Source organism: Varroa destructor, unplaced genomic scaffold, assembly GCF_002443255.2.
Source record: "Varroa destructor unplaced genomic scaffold, Vdes_3.0 BEIS01000004.1, whole genome shotgun sequence".
In the NCBI taxonomy this organism is placed as follows: domain Eukaryota; kingdom Metazoa; phylum Arthropoda; class Arachnida; order Mesostigmata; family Varroidae; genus Varroa; species Varroa destructor.
The window spans coordinates 16,612,690-16,633,187 of NW_019211457.1; the positions used below are offsets into that span (position 1 = coordinate 16,612,690).

General features: G+C 47.3%; 3 long non-coding RNA genes across 3 annotated transcripts in view; all 3 read right to left on the reverse strand.

Annotated features, from left to right (window-relative positions):
- LOC147755902 (uncharacterized) overlaps positions 1-20,498 on the reverse strand; it is an 82,188-nt gene that overhangs the window by 41,870 nt on the left and 19,820 nt on the right. The window lies entirely within an intron of this gene.
- On the reverse strand, positions 693-9,217 carry LOC147755903 (uncharacterized). The gene is made up of 3 exons (XR_015327025.1): positions 9,031-9,217; positions 1,931-2,219; positions 693-1,683 (listed from the first exon to the last, which is right to left on the reverse strand). It is a non-coding gene; the product is annotated as an uncharacterized LOC147755903 (long non-coding RNA).
- The window catches only part of LOC111249447 (uncharacterized), a 26,951-nt gene continuing 15,847 nt past the window's right edge, over positions 9,395-20,498 (reverse strand). The window contains exon 3 of the long non-coding RNA XR_002672916.2: positions 9,395-9,664. This is a non-coding gene — a long non-coding RNA (uncharacterized LOC111249447). The remainder of the gene's footprint in view (positions 9,665-20,498) is intronic.

The following is a 20,498-nucleotide window of genomic DNA, read 5'->3' on the forward strand; positions in this document are numbered from 1 at the left end:
CAGGTTGCTTACTCAGACGAGTCGCTTCACACAGAGTCGTGGGTTTCCATACAAGAGACCCTACAAATACACGCACAGAGTTCTAAAGAATTATGCTGGAACAGGACCAGTGGGGATCGGAAGGGAAGAGCCAGTGCGAATGGACCCGGCACACGGCTTACAAGGGAGGGCGATCAAAATGGCAGCTGCTGAAAGGGCAGTGAGAACTCTAAACGTAGCTAGCGGCACTTCGAGGATTCTCAAAATAATGTTGCCAGGCGAAAAGGACATAATGTGTAATTTGGAGGAAGTGTACGACGAATTGGTCTAGCTGGGCGGGTCAGCATTACCATACCAAGCTTCTGAAGTCCTTGCATTTTATTAAAGGAGCAGTGTATAGGCCGGATTTGAGAACACAAGGCCTTTAAACTATAATATATACGGATGGACTTCGCAGCTTATATACTTCTTTGAATATTCCGTCAAATATGGAGAGCTAGACCGTCAATGTAACAAAACGTTCCCGTGATGTCATCCTCAAAGGATTTATAGTGAGCCGTATGACTAAACAGAATCGAAACGAAAATTTCGATTCTTTTCGATATCCACTTATGATAACGTTAAGGTTCACTAAATAGGCCTATGCCATGCCTGTTGTTGTACCTAACGATGAAATTACTGTGAAAAAAAAAAGTATAGATTTATGGTTCATTTAGTTTTTAGGCAGCATTTAAATTTTACTTTCACTGTTATTTAGCGTTCAATGAAACGGCTTGCTGTCTTCTAGCCGAGTTTCCTTTGAGTTGCCTCGTTTTGTCGTCCATGCTTTGTTGTTCTGTTGTTAGCCCAATCTCACAAAACATGGATTCACCTATGGGACGGTACCTCGCACATATTGAAGAGGCGCACATAGGCCATTATACCCCCGCTCTTCTTATTTGGTGTCTCATCTGCCGCCTTCTCTGCAACTTCCACTGTGACAACTATCCCCGTGGCGGGTAGGCCCAGCATAACATAACTCCGCACAAACAGCAGACTTGCACCGGCAGTTCCAGCAGTGCGCCGTTATTGTGGAGGTTGTAACGGCTGTCCCAAGACCAGTAGAGGCAGGAGGATGCAAAACTAGCGAACGAAACGCCTGCCACCAAGGCAATAGCGACCACAGTAGCAACAGCAGAAGCAGCGGCAGCGACAACAAAGCAAAATTGATGCGTCTCATAAAATATGTATCCTGCAGCTCTACCGACGCTCGGATGAGGGTGGTGCCACCACCACTGGCCTCGAACCCCCGAGGTCCCAGGTCACCATCGTCATCAGTCCGCCTTTTGTATTCGCCGTTCTTCTTTTGCGCCCTCTTTCTTCGTCCTCTCCTCAACCATTCCTTGTTGCCCTCCTGAATCCTTCCTGAATGGTGATGGTCGAGAAGGGAGAAGGGAGGGGGTAACGTACCACAACAAGCAGGTGCTTGTTTGCCAGTGTACAACACAAAGCCCACACAGAACACATCGTAGATAGCAGCTGTACCAAAGCTCCATGGCGACCGCCGTTACCACCACGACCGAGCATCGCTGCTTCTGCGGCGCACTGAGTAGTGTGGTGCTTCGATTATGATGCGTGCGACTGCAGCTTTTGCAACGTGCAAAGGCCATAACTGTTCTTGTGGCAACGTAGAAGTAACGATGCTGTTGTCGTCTTCTCGGGAACCTGTAAACCACGAACCAATGAAAAAATCGTCTGCATCGGTTAATAGAACCATAGGAAAAGGACGATGTCATTTGATGCGGTTGCGCAGTGACAGAGCGAGCAGATCATGGAGACCAAGTCTCCTAAATCTTTCAAAGGCCTTTCAGATTTGTTGGCGACTTTAGCCGTTGCTCTTTTAGCAGCAAACCAATTAGAAACAGCGCGTCATTGATATAGTAGCGTGATGCATCGGATATGCGCTTCATACCCTTCAAGTGTCCCTCATTGACCCGTCGTTGTCCTCGTTTCTATAGCTGCGTTGATTCCTGCTAGGGCCGAGACGTCATTCTGAAACACCATGCTACGTTATGTTGCCGGAAGCTGAGGAAGTAAGTTGTTGAGCAGGGGGGGAGGGGGAACGACAGTGGATACAAAGCGCGTGCACCCATATGCAACGGGAATTAGGGAAGGACTACCTCGCGTAGAGTCGTGTTGGTTTGTGTGCGTCGTATAACGCTGGTGGAACCGGGGGCTACTAAAAATAGTGGCGTCAGGATCTGCTGGTGGTAGGAGACGGTATAGCAGAAATGGTTAGTGCCATTTGTAGCATAATAAAAAGGTTATAGACAATTTCAGGTCAGTAGTACAAATATAGATTTCGATGCGAAAAAGCAGAAGCGGCTATGTAAACAGGAACTGTTTTCTAACCACTGTTTGTTGATTCTCAGATCCAAGATAGCGGGCAGCAAACCTCGTAACGTGAATATGAGAATGAGACCCATGTACTCCTCCTTTCGTCTGTTCAGTTCAGATTTGCGGGATTGCTGGCTGCGGGGTCGGCTTTTAGCAATAGCCCGCCACTGGTACCCCGACTTTAGGCGGATGGTAAGGCCATCAAGTAACAATACTTTCAAGTAATAGGCAGCCTACGGCTCAGCCTCAGCAAGTCATCTAACTCAGTCCGATAGTCGCGGAGCCAGTCTAGATACTGCCTTTCCCTCACAAAGCAACCATAGTAGCGCCACCGCATGAGTAGGAGCTCCTTTCTGAGCAGATCGCGCGAGCGAACCAGCAAGGCGACAGAGCAGCACTACTGTGCTAGATTGGAGAAAATGGCGCTGCTGGAGAGTGCCAACGCCATCAGCACCGCCAGCCTTAACCCAAACGCCCCCGGCAGAAGTTTCCCCCCACCTTTTTTGCCCTTCCCCAAAACGTTCCCTCAAAGAGCCTACCCAGATGGAAGTGGGTGGCCGACTGCTCGTTCATCCCCGTCGTGCTGATACCCTCTGGCCGTCTGGTTGGCCTGGTTAGCTTGGTTGTGGCTCCATGGCTATAGAGCCACAGATATATGGTAGAAGCAACTCTGGCCTGAAGCTAGCAGTTGGGTCTTTGTTGGGGCTTGTCGACGTGGAGGCACAGGGGACGGCCCTACGCGACACCAAACCTCCCAGCTATAACCCCCACCTAATACCCAAGCACCTTCCTCGTTCCTTCCCCTTCCTGTTCGCTCGCCCCATACTTTGTTGGGAGCGGGAACTGTTTGGAAGTAGAGAGAGGGTGGAAGCCTTAGGAGAAGCTGCGCCTTTCGTCTTCTCGTTCTGTGTTTCTTTTTCCTCGTCCAGCGGAGACCCAACCGACCAATCAACCAACCAACCAACTCCTACATAGCCCCAATGCCGTTGCTGCTGCTGCTGCTGCCACCACCACCATTGCTGGTAGACGCCCAGCACCGCAGCCGCCGCTGCCGCCGAGATGAGGGAAGAGAACGAAGCCTCACAGCCCCATACGAGTCTCAGAACCCTCACACGCGCCTGATGCCATCACTGCTGCTGCTGAGGCAAACCGAGTTCTGCAGAACGCGCGTCAAAGAACAGAACGATAGAGACCAAAAAATGAATGAAAGCCAAGGAGAGGGAGAAAAACCAACCCCACAACGGCGGACGAACAAAAGAAGGAAAAGTACGGGATAAAACGAGCGATGCGGAGGAGCAGGATGAGGAGGAGGAGGTAGCAGAACACAGAGAAGGCGCACTAGCCGACGCAGAAGCAGCAGACGACGCGCTCGATGTGCTGGGTGGAAAACGAGGAAAAAGAGGGAAGCCGCCTTCTTCCTCTTTTTTCGCTGTCCACGCTTCTGTTTCTGGGGTCTGATAGAAACAGACAGACAAAGAGCGAAACAGGGAGAAGAAGGAAGAAGGGAGAGGGATAGAGAAAAAGGAGAAGGGAACGCTAGCAGCAGGGAAAAGTGTGAGCGGACAAAAATCAGAGAGAAAGAAAGAAATAAAGAAATGCCGCCGAAAAATATAAGAGAGGAGAAAAACAGGGCGCGAATGAATGAGTGTGTGAGTGAAAGACTAGGAGAGAGAAGGGCAGAATTAAAAAGTGTGAGAGGTGTGCGTCGGACGAAAAACGACGAAGAGGAAAAGGACTGAAGGAACAAAAAGTGGGCAGCTAAAGATGGTTAACAAAAGACACGCGACGTGAGCGACAAAGATGGAAACTGGAAGAAAATTGGGGGAGAAATCGAGTCGATATAAAAGCGAGAGGGAACAGACACAAACGGAGAGAAGAGAAAAACTAACAGAAATCAGAAAGAAGAAGGACACGACGACGGTGCAGAGAAGGAGAAAGAAAAGAAGTAAGACTCTTATAGGAAGGAGGAATTTTGCGCGTGTGTGTTTCCACCGTTGGAAAAGAAAGCGGATTGCGAAGAGAAGATGCTGGACACAGAACAAAAAAGGGAAAGAGAGATGTGGAGAGAGAGAAAGGGAAAGAGAAAATATAGCCAAGCGAAAGAAAGGGTAGGGAAGTTGAGAGTAGAGAAGGTACAATTGTGGAGAAAGGGAATATTCTTAGGAGTATTTTTGCAGAGCGCCAACAGCAGCAGCAGCAGCAAAAGCTGAACGGAGCCAGAGCAGAGAAATGGAATGTTTGGTTGCTTTCCACTGCTGGCCGGCGACGGTAGCAGTGACGGGAGCCTCATCATCAGCTCCAAAGCACTGGGTAAGGCTGGGTCTTCCTTTCGATTCAAGAAACCCTGGTCGCAACTAGTCCCTAGTTCCCAGAAAGATGCCTTAACTCTGCCCTCGTCTTCGTTCTACTTCCCTGCGCAGCGTACTTACTTTCCCTTAGATCTGTGGTTGCTGCTGCCGCCAGGTCTACCACCGTAGTTCCATCGTGCTGTCGCTAAGGAAAGGAGCTGCTCCTGGTCGCACTACCACCTGCTGGATGGCGGCAGTTCGAGGAGACATTGGCAGTCGGTCACACATATCCAGACACAAAAAAAGAGAACATGGCAAAGGCGAGAGGGAGGGTTGAGCCGCCTTCGCCGCCGTTGTGGTCCCCTTTTGAGCGTCGCTAGTCATCCCATAGCTCACAGGGCAGACGGGGGTAACAGCAAGCAAGTGGCGGCAAAGAATGGGTAGGAGAGCTTCAACGCTCTACATTCTCCTATGTCAGCCAGCTCCCCGTGGAACCCCTTACAACAACCCCGCACGCACGCACACACACTGGTTCACTGGCGGCCAGCTGGTCTGTGTGAGTCCCGCTTGTAGCGGTTGTGTGTGCGTCTATCTGAGTAGTGGGAGAGAGCATAAGAAAAACACGAGCGGACATGCGCGTGCCTAAGACTCTCCAGGACTCAGACTCAAGTTTGGGTTTGGCTCAGGCTGCAGCCGGCGCTATTCGCCGAAGCAGCGCAACCCTCGTCGTTGCTACGAGACGACGCTCCCAGTGGCACACGAAGCGGCCGCCGGTGTTGCAGCTGCCGCCGCCGGTGCTGCTGCTGCTTTTTCTTGTATTAGATCTCTATGGCGCTCTGGGAGTGAGTCCTCGGCGAGCGACGGCTATCGCGAGGAGCTGGCGGGAAAAGTTGGGGCAAAATGGGATAGTGGAGGGCTGTTGCGGCAATGGCGCGTAGACCGCCGCCATATTTGTTTCCATTGTCAATGAACGAGCAAAGCCGAGTAGGAAAGGAGAGCCTGGCGCTTGGCTTGGGGGATGTTGGCACAGCAGCACGGGTGATAGTAGCATCCGCGGCGGCTGCCTCTTATAAACGAAGGAACCACCATGATCAACGAACTACAAAGAAGACTATGGAGGACTATGTATTGGTCGTGTGGAAAATATTTGCACGGCGTCAAAGGAAACAAACGTTATTTTAACGCAAGTAGAAAAACCAAAAAAAAACGACGGCAAGGGTCACTATAACAGTAAACTAATTCCAGAGAGCGTCGCGAAGGGTGATACATATTTACTGAACATGACCGTGTCGGGAGATATCTAGCTGATGAGAAAGCTTTAAAGTTCGCAGCTGTGCTAACGCGTCATAATTTGAAATTATGCGGCGGCAGTAATGTTCTCAAAGGAGGAAAAGGGAGAGAGCAAGATAGCAAGCGAGAGACGAAGAGAAAACGAAAGCAGGAAAAGGCGCGCGCGACTGAATTTCAAATACAAATCATTCGGACAATAGCGCCATAGGCAACCTCGACTTTCTTAATGGCGAGCGCCAACACATGTCTAATGATTAAGTTTTTTGCAAGCATATTTTATATTCATATTTCATATTTGATTTGCCATCGTCTGCTCGATCTGAATTGGATTCACACTACTCGGCATTCGCTGATCTTTCCATGTATACCCACACGTCCATGGTCTATGTGCAATGTATGAGTGGGGAAGGTGCAGGTCACCCATCATTTGATCAGGACAGCTAGCACGCTTTGGCTATCTGTGCATTCACCGTCATACTGCTCCGTCCATGAAGCACTTTTCTTCGACTGCTTCTCGTTCCCTTTCTTTTTCCCTCCTCGTCCCTTATATTCCTTCTCTCTATCCGTCTTTGGCTTCCTCTAAATCTCTCTGATGCGCTAGTTCGTCCTACCGTGCCTCTTTCTCTGGCGCCTCCGTTCTCTCGAGCAGCGCCTCCATCCGTCGACTAAGTGGGTTTGGCTGCGTGTGGAAGAACGAATAACTGCTACCGCTGCCAATGGTGGTGCGACAGCACCAACATTCGGGGCAATGACGTTCACCTCTTTCGCTTCTTTCTGCTTCGAGCTTCGAAGCAATATCTCGTCTTGTGAGAGTTTCCCTTTCTATCTTTAACATATCCAGCAGTAGCGTCAGTAGCAGCAGTGCAACGACATCAGTAGGAGACTATACACGGCAGGGGCCGTTGGCCATAAAGCGTGCCAGTGCTGGCGGCGCTTCGTGCAGCAGAAGAAAAGAGCTCTCGGCAGCGGATCTCAGTTCGCTTCGAATTGTAGCTTAGACGTCCGGACTACCCAAGCAACGTCTAGTGCTCACGAAACTCACAGGGCTCGTTGCCGTTACCACCAGCACTAGTAGTGGCAGCTGCTGTTAGTGAGGGCCAATGGGACGGGGCGAAATGCTGGAGTTTGGGAAGTGCCGAATGAGGTGAGCCCAAGCCGAAGCAACGGGGGAACGACCGTCGTGCTTGCTCGCTCGTTTTCCCCATCCCTCCATCGGTCCGACCGCTTCTCTTCTCGAAACTCTATCGATCCAATTTCGCCCCAGCCTGCAGTGCCTCCATACCACTCTTCAGTGAGCCCCAATCCCCAGCCTGGGGCGCCAACCGAGTCCCTAGCGGCTTTTTTTCGACATAGCGCCCCAAAACGCGCCCATCAGCTCTCCGCAACTTGCCGGCTCTCTAGGATCCTCCGGCCGTCCTGCTATTACGCCTCCGTTGCCAGTGGCGCTCAGCAACGCACAACGACTGCGACGGGTCGTTGCTGCTACTGCTGCCGCTTATGCCGCTGCTATTCCGTGCTTTTGCCGACTAGTGGTTCTGCTGCAAACTCCCACTAGTGGCAAACCCAACTCGGGTTCTCTTCTTTTGCTGCCAGCAACGATGGTGGCAAAGACAGGACCTGCTACTGCTGCTCTAGTCAAGCCCCTGGGGGTCCGTCCTCCAGCAACATTCATTCTCCTTTTTCTCTTCCACCACTCGACACACATACGGACATACCCAATCAGACACTTACACATACGCATAGACTTACATACAGCACACTCCTGCTTTAGCGGAGCTTGCCTATATGTCCCATTCCGCATTGCCAGCAGCAAGAAAGGGCAGACGAAGCTGTATGGGGAGACGAGCCGATGAGGCTAGGCAGCTGAGGGAGCTTCCTGCAGCGAAAAACTAGGGACAAGCAAGCAGTCAGCCATCCGCTGCAGCATAGGTCTGTTTATTAGGAAAGTATACGGGGTGTGGAGTGTGGGTACGATCACTGCTCGCTCGACGTTGCTCGGTAGGTCGGTCAGGCCAACTGAAGGATGGGGTAAGTTCTAAGGGAAACAGCAAAGGGCCTTTGCTCTGACGAAGGCGAACTGAACTCCTCTGATCTCCCTCTCTCAGCCAACGATCCGTCCACCGACGGTCGCTGCCAGCAATGCTGGCTATGGTGGCGATAGTGGAGACGGCATAGGCGGCCTGCCAAGCTCCGGCAGTTCGGCTCCAAGGGACTACCCCCCAAGAGCTCCCCGTGGGATGCCGCAGCTCCGCGATGACTGACGACCAACGGCAGCAGCAGTAAGAACAGCAGAAGCGCACACTGCAGCCAGACGGGATGCTGGGTGCGGACCTGAAGCCACCCTGTAACGGCGGTTTGGGGCCTGTCGGAACATAGGGGCAAAGAGAGGATAAAGAGATGAAGGAAGCTCTGGAGAGAAATAGGAGAACGACGTCAGAGGAACACCCCGCCGCCACTCCCTGCTTTCGGTGTTATGTGGAGAAAGAAGCAGAATAGAGGAAGCAACGCAGAACTCACTTGCAGTAGCGGTGAAAGCTGGCATCACACGCGCATTGGTCAGCGTTTGGAGCCTTCGCTGGTTCGTTGCCGGCTGACCAAGAAACGCAGCGAACATACAGCATAGGAGGTTAGAACCGCACAGTCGGCGGTATGCTTTTGCGCGATGCCGCTTCTACTGCGACTATATTCCTACAGGACAGATAGCTCATGCCTTTGCGCCTTGCTCTTGGAGTAACTTACGACAAGTTGGGGAAACGTTGGCCCATGCGTTCGTGGGTCATGTCCCGATTCGCCGTGTTGGCAGGAGTAACCAGGCGGCGACTAATCGAAAACAGTGGCCCTAGGGGCTTGCGAAGATCACGGCAAGAGCGCTCCCAGAAAGAAGGAACAGAGGACCCAGAGAACAACCTGGTGAACTACCTGGCTAAACAGTCAGCGGCCGCAAGATCGTAGAGGGGGTACACATGGAAACGTGGTATGGTTTGTATGATCCTACTGTGTGTGAGGTTTTCTCAGGCCTGCGAATAGAGCCAAGCAGCTAGCAACAGTAAGGGTACTAGTTGAGATACTTTGAGGACGCAACGGTCGCAGTACATACTTCTGTCGTATCCTGTGCCATTCTGTGGGCCTTTCCTTCGTCTCGTTTTCATCGTCTTGGCTTTTCTGCCCCGTCACCGAAAATGGCAAGGGGAGAAAGTAGCGGACGAGAAAGGGCTCCTCGTTTGTTTCTGGTACAGATGATCACATACATACATACATAGATAGACATATACAAACGACGTCGAAGCACACAAACATACAATTATACAAGCAGGAATAGCAGGCGAAAAAGAAGAACGAAGTGCTACGGCATCGACGAATTCCATACAAATGAGAAAAATACACAGAAGGTGACGTTCGCCGGCAGGGGTCGACCGATAGAAACTCGGCCGGTGACGAACGAAGCAATAGGCATAAGAAAAGGTCCACCAATATGTCTTTGTGATGGGTGGCTGCAGTAGACATCAAGAAGATGCCGCCAACCAGACTTTCATCCTATCAGCCGATACACAGCAACGCCACTCAACTGTATCACAGAAAGTGGCGTAAACGGAGGTCGAGGTTAGAGGCGAAGAGGAGACCTGTTTGCGGCCGCTGAAAGGAATATGAAGCAGGATAAACGGCCAGAAGAGGACGGACTAGACAGGGCGCGCAGGAAAAATGGACTCCCTTCTTTCAGTGAACACAGATTTCTGCAAAGTGACAGATCAGAGAACGCGATTAGATAACTGGACGAATTCGATAGTTAAAATCTGTCAAAGAAGCGTGAGAAATGACAACATAAAGGGATCATTGCCCCAGATTGCTCGTATATTACCATAATTATCAACTTGAATCGACGAGAATGTATGTACAGCTAATGAAAGGTCTGTAAAACATTGAAACGGTTACATGGAATTAATCCGAAGGTATATTAAAGATAGACATTAAGGTTGAGAGTCAGGAGAGAGAGTGGTCAGCTGGTTTTAATGCTATGTTAAAGCGTATCTTCTAACCTAATTAGAATTGATTTAGAGCGTGGCCTTTTAAAGAGGTTATACCTAAAACCAGAATTATTAGTAATTACTATAGAGACATATGCAACAAAACAGATATTTTCAAATCCTAGCCACCGTTGACAAATCTAACACTTACACTTAATCATTTCTAATGGTGTATGTGCGTAGAGTACGCAGGAACGTTGCGAGGCCAAAGTACAGGTCTACATAGACCTAATACAATACAGTCTTCATGCAAAAAATTGACGAATTTTCTTAATAATATTGCTTCGAGAGCTCGCCAATCGTAAGGTCAAGTATGTCGCCTCTTATGATTCTATAACATCTCTTCGTTAGTATGCAGACCAGATCCGTGGCCAGTGACAAGCTACATGATCCGATTATCAATAAATCTTGGTATAAGTTAATCCATTTTTCTTGCCGGATAAGCCTCTGGTCATAACGCCGCTATAAGTCTATAGCCAAGAAGCTCTGCAGCGGGCAACAAGCGGGCGAAACGGTATTGAGGTAAGGCTTAACATCGTACGTTGGACATGTGAAGACAGCAACTATATTTCAATATAAATGTACAGATTGCGCTAAGCCAATGTGCGGCATTCGCTTCGCTCCTCTAGCGCAGACCAAGACGATACCGATACGACACCAGATCTTCTAGAACGGGATAGAATATCCATCGTTACAATCAATTTTAAACAATTTTTACATTAAATTCTACCGTATTGGGTAAATTTACACCGATTAATATGCTTATGAAAGCATTATGCCGACTATGAAACGTCATAATGCCGTCTAGCCATTACTAATTGGTGCCTATCAATTGGCGGTCCGGTTAGCTTGGAGGTAATTATTAGAAAGCGGCGCGCCGTCGGTTAGCGTGAACGAATTCACTGGACTTAGATGAACGCATGAATGCTACATACATTGTGAACAACGTACTGATGGCTAACAAAACATCGTGTCTCTGTCATATCATAACCCCTCGTCAACCCTTCGTTTCATTCCTCAGTGGTTGCCCCTTCCGCCATGCTCCCGGGAGCTCAGAACGTTGGCAAAGGAATTCCTTGGGCTCGTCGACTTGAATGCTGTCCACGCCCGTTGACGGCTGTGGTCGCAGCTGCTGCTGGGTCATTGCTAGTGGGATTCAGCTACGCGCGTGTGGGTCAGGAGGCCTCAGTCCGCCTCCTGTGGTTGAAGTTGCAGTCAGTGGAACAGAGAGACGGTAACTGTCACAGCCATGTCACTATAGGCGTACAGCGTCGGACGCATATGGTTAACTGAGTACGTTGAAGAAGCTGGACACGCTGTACTTTTGTGCGACTAATGCAGCTGTTTCGAGAAAGAGAGAGAAATAAAGGTAGGACCAAAACGGGAGGGGATAACAAGGCGGTATCTATCTATCCGCAACCTCTTGTCAAAAATACAGTGCCGTGACAATCTCGTGCTATGTCAGCACGGCGGCCAGCAATCCTTCACCTCGTCCCCCGCAGCAGACGTCGGCATCGTTAACAACAGTAACAGAAACAACAACAAGTAACAGCTGCATCCACAACAGCTACGGCAGTTACGACGACGAGTCATGCTAACGTTTGCCTCAATTTGTTTTCTTTTTCCACACACACAACACAACGCCAGTCAGCAACACTGGTTGGGGTTGCAGAAATGAAATGTAGACTGGTCGTGAGCGTACGCTTGGGATCCAGGAGTAAAGGAAACAAAGCTGAGGGTGCAATTCACGAGAATAAAAGGTGACGCGAGGAGTGACACTCGATGTTGTGAAGCTTATGTGCAATGCAATGAACATCATGATTATACGAATGAAAATCATGCTTGTAGAATAGGTTGTACAAACACTATAACTCTTTTCTACTAGACGCGTCCACTTGTTCTTACGTTGCCTAGAAAGTTCTGGAAAGTCCTCGATCATATCGGGTATGTCCCTGCAGGCTGCCGAAATCCAGTCACATTATGTAGCACCAAATATGTGTTAAGATGTTGAACTAATCACGTATACATGAATGATTCAGTACTTGTTTAGCAAACTACGTGCATCTTGACGCGCCGCTAATAAAGCGGATTTTTACTTTACAATAAATCCAATAATTGTGTACGGTAAACGTGTTTGCACACTGATGCATAGAGTGACGAAATGCGGTTTGCACCTAATGGTGACTGTAACGGTTTTCGGCTTAACTGTACCACCTGCATTGCAGCTAATCTTCTTGTGACTGTCCAATTAAACACTGATGAAGGAAACATTCGAGTTGAGCACTAGAAACAGGTAAGAGAAGACGAACGTTTTTACCGTTCGTTATGATAATGGAGGGACAAAGAAGCTAGCGTCTCAGGATTTCCCTAGGCTACTACCATTAAGCGTTTTAAAGCTCTCCTTTGCTGCGTGTGCTGGTGTATTTCGACAACGGTGCTCCTTCGTTCTCCTTTTGAAAGTATTCTAAAAATCGTGCTAAAGAGCGTTATGGTCCACGCTTCTGTTCTGGCATAGCTACCTTTCGCTAATGAAATCAGAATGTAAAATTGTGTCAAACGTAAAACCCTGCCATAAAATTGAACCTTTTCACATACCCTTAAATTTAGGAGGCAAACACGCTACTACAGCTCCATCACGGGAGCTATTCGAGCAGCTTAGCGATGTTTTAGTAATAAACTGCACTTCGGTAATCTGTTGGAATCTAGCTTTATATGTGATTTCTATGGCGTTTGGTATACAAAAATGAATTGTTTAAAGTAGCAGCAGAGTAAGTTGACGCCACTACATGATCGGGATCGCGTCTGCTGGGTAAGGATATGTTCGCGTACGCTGTTTTGTTGATTCGAGGACACACTGGGATAAACTCTAGACCCAAAAGCTTGTACGCTGCTTAACCCAAAAGCTCCGTACGTAATTTTGTTAAAGAGGTAAATATACACTACAGTAAACTTATACGATACAAAAACTTTTTTTTAACCTATTTTGTTTAAACCAGAGACACGACGAAACATTTTGCGATCTCATTCCAGCCAGTCTATTCACTTAACTATAAATAAAACATTCCCAAAGATTTCTATAAGGTTCACTTATGCTTGTTACTGCTATTTCGACAGCTCTTCTCGACTCGCCTGATCTGGACGCTGAATCAATCAGTTTGGACTTTACTAGTTAGACCTCGTTAAACAGGCGCCAATGATTCTCAGTCGAATCAGAGGACAAGCTTTCGTACGCAGAAATAATGAAATCTGACATTCGGAGATAATAGCGTTAGTGTTTCTGCGCGTAGAACTTCTGTTTGAATTCTCAACACGGCTGTTCAATACTTAGCATTAGTGTCAACTTCAGCCTAACAGAATGCATGCTAGCGAGGGCAGGCGAAGGCGTAGTCAAGATGCCCTCTGTTAAATCAAAGAATAGAGCTTTCTGTTTGACGAGGTGTGACGTGACTTCTCGTACGATGAAAGTAAGTGAGTGTCGTTTTGGGGTGCAAGCCAAACCCTCCTTGACAGAACAGACATTTGTCAACTATCTGTGTCCCATAGAGCAGGCCACTTTGACAACTATGTACATTCCATATCTGATCCGTTTTTGTTAGTGTTAACCTGAAAGCCTTTGGCCCGCTGATGGCAGGAAACATGGCATGCCGGACCGACGGCATTAAGCCCAAATTCAAGCATTTTTATGAAATTACAATTGCAATTTCGACTAATCCCATCTAAGAGTCGAGATCTGTCACATAAATCATGATAGGGTAACCTTGAACAGTTGCTTCATATACTAATTCAAAGTATTTATTAATTTGACACCTAATTGTCCTTATATCAGGTGTCTGCAAAGGCTTAAGGTCTTAAAATATATAACAAGAACTATTTGGCTGGCCAAGTCCTTACCAAAGATGAACTAGTTTCGAATTGGGTCAATTATTAATGCAGAAAATTTATCTGTCATTGATTGTGCCACCTCAAGTGGCGCTGCTCATTGAAAAGGCGTCGTTGACCTCACTCGATCTACAATGATGAATGTAAATCTATAGAAAAAGAATAGTAGATTACAAAGTATAATTTACTCTTATTAACTTAATCTACTAGAACGATTTTTAAATTCTAAGTTCAGCTTTGTCCTCTGTGAATCTTCCCCCTCTGTTGTTACCGCCTTAAAGCATCTTTTGCCTTTTTGTCACTATTTTGCCTGTGAAAAAACTGTTTCTTCCAAATTCTATTTTACATCCGTTTTCATCACTGACGAACTTCCCTGATTTTTTCCGATTGCAGAGTTCCTTAAAGCGCACCTCCAACCACAGCTTGCGCTGCTTCCTTGGACATCGTTTGTTCACGTAGGCCAATTTGCAGGCAACACTTCAAGTAGCAGTACCGAATAGACAAACCATCATCGGCATTCAGCCGTCTATCAAAGAATTCGTCGACTTGCCACGTAAACTGAAGTAAAAATAGGATCCCTACCGATCACGATCTTATTTCTACTGTCACACAAAGACTGATCAGATTTGTAGTCTAGAAGTCTTTGCTTGTTCTACCTGATTATCATCCACACAATCCTTATCCCAGTACTTTCATTTAACTTCCAGCCAGGGATTTTCGCCAGATAGGACTACATCCAAGACACTATTCGCTGCCTACTGCAACCCTATCTCTCTATTTTTATAGTTACTGCTGCCTTTTCGTGTGCCGCTTTTCTCCAGAGTACTCCTAGCGATTACGGTTTGCTTTTCGTTTAATCAATATCCGACAGCATTGAGACTACCCCGCTTATCAATGGCGTCGATAAGCGATGCTTGGCACCACCATTACTGGAAAGGCCCCAGTAATAATTCCATTTTTCCTCCTCATTAACCTCCGCATGCTTTACGCCCTCAGTCAGAGCTGCTGCTGCTCCTGCTGTGATGATTCGCACCCAACGGCCAAGCAGAGTAACGCAGTAATTTGATTAGTCGCCTGTTAAGGGATTGTCGATAGCCAAACCAGCCGACGGTCCGGTAGGCAAGCACAGGTTCCAGAAGTACCTTAGTGTTTCCTGAAAATCCTTTGACATTTCTCGCCTCTCCTTTAGGCTTCACCCCTCCCATTGAGTAGTTTCATCAGGACCACTCCCTGCGTTTTCCTGGAGAAGAGTCGCTGACAGCGTCGGACTTTTAGGGAAGATAAAGTTCCCTCGGGCTAAAAAGAAGCCGAAAAGGGACTCTCTTGCCCCCCACTTCATCCTTGTTGAATCTTCCTCAGGTGCCCGTTCGACTCGTTTATCTCCTCAACATTTGACAGCATTATTGCGATAGCCTAAGCGTCGTTCCATTTCGATCTTCGCTGCAGACCATCGGAAACAACGTAAAGGGCGCTTTAAACAACATGAGGGTTGCTTTCTACAGCAACGGTGGCAGTGGCGCGCGCTATCACATCGTCGTAACACTGCTGATGCAAATGCAAACAACCGCATTAACAGCGACGGGCATCGAAAGCTGCACAGAAGATTTGGGTACTTGGGTTGTAGTAGGCTGTAGCCAACAGCGAGAAATGGTTCTGTCTGCCTAGTTGATGGCCGTAAGGATATGGGTTTTTGTTATGAAGGAATGGGAGCGACCCGTTACCTAGTCACCAGGACCCCCCCTCCTTCACCGCTATTGAAAGGCGTCTTCTTCTTTTTGCGTGGGTACTGGTGTCATTGGTAGCGTTGCTTGCACCACTACTGGAACCTATGGAACTACCATCAAGACTACTCACCACAGCCAGCCGAAGCATCTAACGGCGTCTAGGAGATAAACCCTCAAGGAAGATTCTCTTCGCACCCTTGTCCCCTGCTCTTTTCGTTGCCCCCAATTCTTTCTATCATCTTTCCACCCCAACCCCAAATCTCCTTCTTTCTTTCCTCTCCCGGTAGCTACCAGCCTGCTAGACACTCACACAGACATCCAGCGCGGCACCACACGCGTGCCGGCGTCGTCTGCACATACATACGCGCACACATAGAGTCTCTCCAGACACGCATCCTGCTGCTGGCAGCAGTACCCCCGTTCCTAACCTCGAGCCCACTCAACCGTCTCTCTGTGTTTGTGCGTTGTGTGTCTGTTCATCGTCGACCATTTCCTTCATACGACGTAGCCCCATACATCTGCCCTACATTCAGCACTGCACTGTACACTGGGTGGCGTGGCGTGGCGCGATGCAGTGCAATGCACAGGGGAGGGAGGTGGGGGAGGGGGGTACAGGCCGCGTTATCCATACTTCGCTGTATGCGGAACTACCTTCATCCCGGACTAGCTGCCCTCAGGGAAAGCCGACCCGCGTCCCTTCCAACGCCTTTCCTCAAGTTGTCTAGCCCCGCTCCAAGCTGCCTTAGCCATTTTCTTGTTGTGCCCCCTTCCGTAGCAGTTAGTGCCAGCTTCTCAGCATTGCTGTTCTGCCTCCATAACCAAAAAGAAAGAAAGGCGCCAGTCACCATCCAGCAGAATACCAGGCTGCTACTGGTGCGGCCACCACTGGACCTATCGGCTATACTACCACCGGCACCAACGGTACCTCAAACCTTACTTTCTCAACTCCCGCGTTATCCACTACATCCCGACAGCGGTTGGTGTTCTGCTGATCCAAGAGGAAGAGGAGAACCTAGGAACGCTCCGCTTAACTTAACAAGCACCCGGTGGCGGTGACGGCGGCGACAGCAGCAGCAAACTGCCGGGCGTTCAGCAGTAGCAGCAGCAGCAGCAGCAAAAGCAACGGCGGTCGGCCAGCACCACCTCGTGCTGTGAAGCAAAAGAAGAAGAGGAATGGGCGCAAAATGATCGGCGGCGGAAGCCTAGTGGCGCCCTCTGGACGACGACCAGACGAACTCGTCATCATAGCGCGAGGGATTTTGCGAAATAAGTCCTCTTCGACGCGGTCACTATCGCCGTTTTCACTGCCGCTGCAGCTGTTATTCAGCAAGACGCGTCATTGCTTACTCCATTGTTTCAACTACTCAAGAATAATGACTACGACAGCAATGTCAACATCAACAACAAAAACGAGACAACGACGACAATAACGATAGGAATAACAACGACGACAACAACAAAAACAATAGGGGTTGGTCGGGTCGGCGCTTTCTATAGTGGTCTGGCCTGTGGCCACTGGCTACTGACTGCGCCTTCGGGTTTAATAGCTACCTCAGTTGTAGGTATTTCTGACACGATAGGCTCATCAGCAGCACAGTATGGGAAGGGGGTGACTTCAGTATAAGATGAGGTTATAGCTAAGAGAAGTTAGGGAAACAATGTTTAAGCTTCGCTGAGCTGGCTCTGTACGAGAAGGTTTTTTTGATAGAGGAGGGTGAGTGTTTGTTAGTGGATTGAGCCCACACAGGAGTGAAGCCGACAACTGCGTTTATGGACCGCATGATTGCGCTGACTGTGAAAGACGTTGCTGACCACTAGCTGCTCCTGGTCATGGTCGTATTATCGCTTAGTCCCGCCATGGGCCGTATGCATACTTATACACAGAGTACTTGACGGTGACTCAGTAAACCTCGTCTTCCCAAACAGCTACCCAACGACCAGCCGAGGCCAGCTTCTTCGTCGCCGTCATTTGTCGTCTTCAGCTACCTCTTTTTCATCTGTTTCGCTTAACCCTGCTCGTTTTTGCGTATACCCGTGTGTTAACAGTGTTCCAGATAGTTTCTGAATCTTTGTGGGGCAATGGTGACAGCAACATCAGTCACGAAAGGAGGTACGTGCCATAAAGACAGGGCATCAAATTGGAGAACAAAGCAAACAGGAAGCCTTCGTCTTATTAGGGATATTGTTCTGTGCAGGGTACCACTGGCAGGACTCGCCACTGGCTGAAAGCAGCACAGAGCAGGATGGGTTGGACTGCGGCGTAGGAAACGGCAACAAGAAGCTGTGAGCAAAGAAAACGGACATAAAAAGGCACTGGGAAAGAGACGGGGATTCTAGTGGTAATAACATTGATAGGCGAATTTTAAAGAAATAACCGGTACGAGAAAGAGTATAGGCGGCCAACATCATCTGGCCAATGACAGAGGCAACAGAAAAAGTTATACGATTTTAGAAGGAAAGAGGACGCCAAGATATAAACATAGACTGAAGATAGTGGAGACAACAAAGCGTTGTGTAACACTGACATTGATAACGAATACGACGACTGAGAACATTTGCATATCGCCTACGGCTACGAGCTTGATAATAAATGAATCTATATAGACCGATACATTCGTGGACGGTTCGCTTCGTTTAATCGCTGCTTGTTCGTGTATCATATAAAAAGTTTCCTACTTAATAACGCAACATTGTACTGGCAGAAGCTACATTTCATGAAAAGAAATAGAAAGAAGCAAAAGGGAAAAGGATGATGAAGAAGAAACAAACAAAGACCTTCAAAAGAAAAAGGGTAAAGAGAGGCCCTACAATAATCGTGGTAGCTTTCGTAATCAACTTTGATAATCAAATACGAAAATACTAATATATGTATTCAAATTCGATGGAAAAACAATCATGAGACATGGTGGTAACCTACATTGTACCGAAAAAAGAGAGAAGTATGATTTAAACTGTCACAATCAGTCGGTCCTATGGGGGTTTTACTTCTAAGAGCAATATTAATCATAAGCATCATTCATTCATTCAATGAGTTATCTATTATTATTTATTTTTCTGCAGATTATTCTTGAGACATTTTCTAAAGAGCTTTTAGTAGAACTTAAAGCCCTCCTTCTAGAGCTCTCCGTGATGCATTATTGATTGGAGTGACCATAAGTAAGGAGTACCATGAGCTGTCTCTATCCAGTCTTGTATCTGCATATGGAAGACATTTTCTTTCTAACCACTATCGTAAGTTGCATAGTGACAACAAAATGTTATTTTTTAAAACATATAATGAATGACAATTCATGACTTTATAACAAATGATATAAACCGTGATGATCGCAACTGACCGCAAGAAAGTACGACGAGCACGAGTATTAAATCAGCGGCCGTTTCAAGCCGATCGAACGTGACGCTTACGACGACAAGTTCTAGAATAGATTCTATGGGATTAAGTGTGTCCATATATGTAAAGCCCCTATTTTACTTGACGAGTTTGGAACATCGCCACTTCATTATACAATCGAATACATAGAAAATCATCGTGTCTGGTGGCTATGTGCTCGCGGACTGAATTTAGCACAACGGTGACCCGACGAAGCTATTGAGTCACGGTACAACTAAACACCAGCCAATGATTACGCCATGAGACGACGAAAATATAAAATTTCGTTTTCGGTTGTTTCGAATGTTGAACTTAGTAACTTTTATATTTTCTTTGCAAACACGACAGGCAAACTACTTCCCTGATATTAGCAAGATAAATCGAACTGAGTAAGATGTATCGTTAAAATCCGAATAAGTCTACTTTTTTCCAGCACACTTTTTCAAAAATCAAATAGAAGTACACTATTTCGAGTGCAACACGTACCAGCATGATGCCGAGTAAAGGCACAGAAGTCTATCAATAATAGAGCGTGGACGTATGTAAATTACGCCAGATCGTGTGCAGAAGTGGCTATAATGATAACATTTATTAGTGTATCAGCATTGTTTTCAACTAATTTTCGAAATTAGTACGTACGCGTATACAACACCTCGAATTATTTCGAATAGACACTCTTTACTACTGAACGTTTTCTCTGTTGAGCTGATGTCAGGATTAGCATATTAGTAAATAGAATTTATCTTAAACATCGATTAAATTCATTTGCAATACTGCACTTGTTATATAAATATATATATATATATATATATATATATTTTGTTGGGTTGAAAAAAAGGGTAAATGCGAATACTCTGGCTTGTTTACCCAAGGTAATTAGGGCCAGGAGTTTCTAAGCACCAGAACCATATAATCACATCGTATGTAGCATTTTTTAACGTTTGCGACAGACAACATCAACGAAACTAAAAATTGCAAAAAGCCAAAGTGTCCGCAGATAAACGAAGTACTATGTCTTTCGTCTCTTTATAAAAACCATCTACAGATATCCAGTTCTGTAGCGTGGCACAGAGCCTTCTGTGCTCTACGCTTGTCGAGAAGTCAACACGTTTTTCATCTATTTTACGATGTGATTACCTTTACTACGCTGACCTTTCTTTTTCTACATGCGATCATGAATCTCCTCAAATTGAATCACAAACCAATCATGATTCATCACCGTACCAGTCACAGTACGACCGCCATAACTACAATGATCGGTCTTTCTGTTTCTCATAGCCGGAGTATAGTCAATAGCTAACGAACGAAAACCACATTTGTGTAATTATACAGTTAGAACCTCTACATCGTCATTTACGAGGTGTTCAATCATTTTTCGTCTAGAAAATCGCGATCTGACGCGTTCAGCTCTGTGCCAACGTAGGAATCGATCACTGCAGCGCTAGAAGCAGCGTGAACCTCCAAAGTTGCTCATTCAGTGGATCACCACTACAATAAATGCTAAGCACTCCATTATCGAACGCAGAAATCATGGCTTAAAACAAAAACTCATATATTATGTGTTTGCATA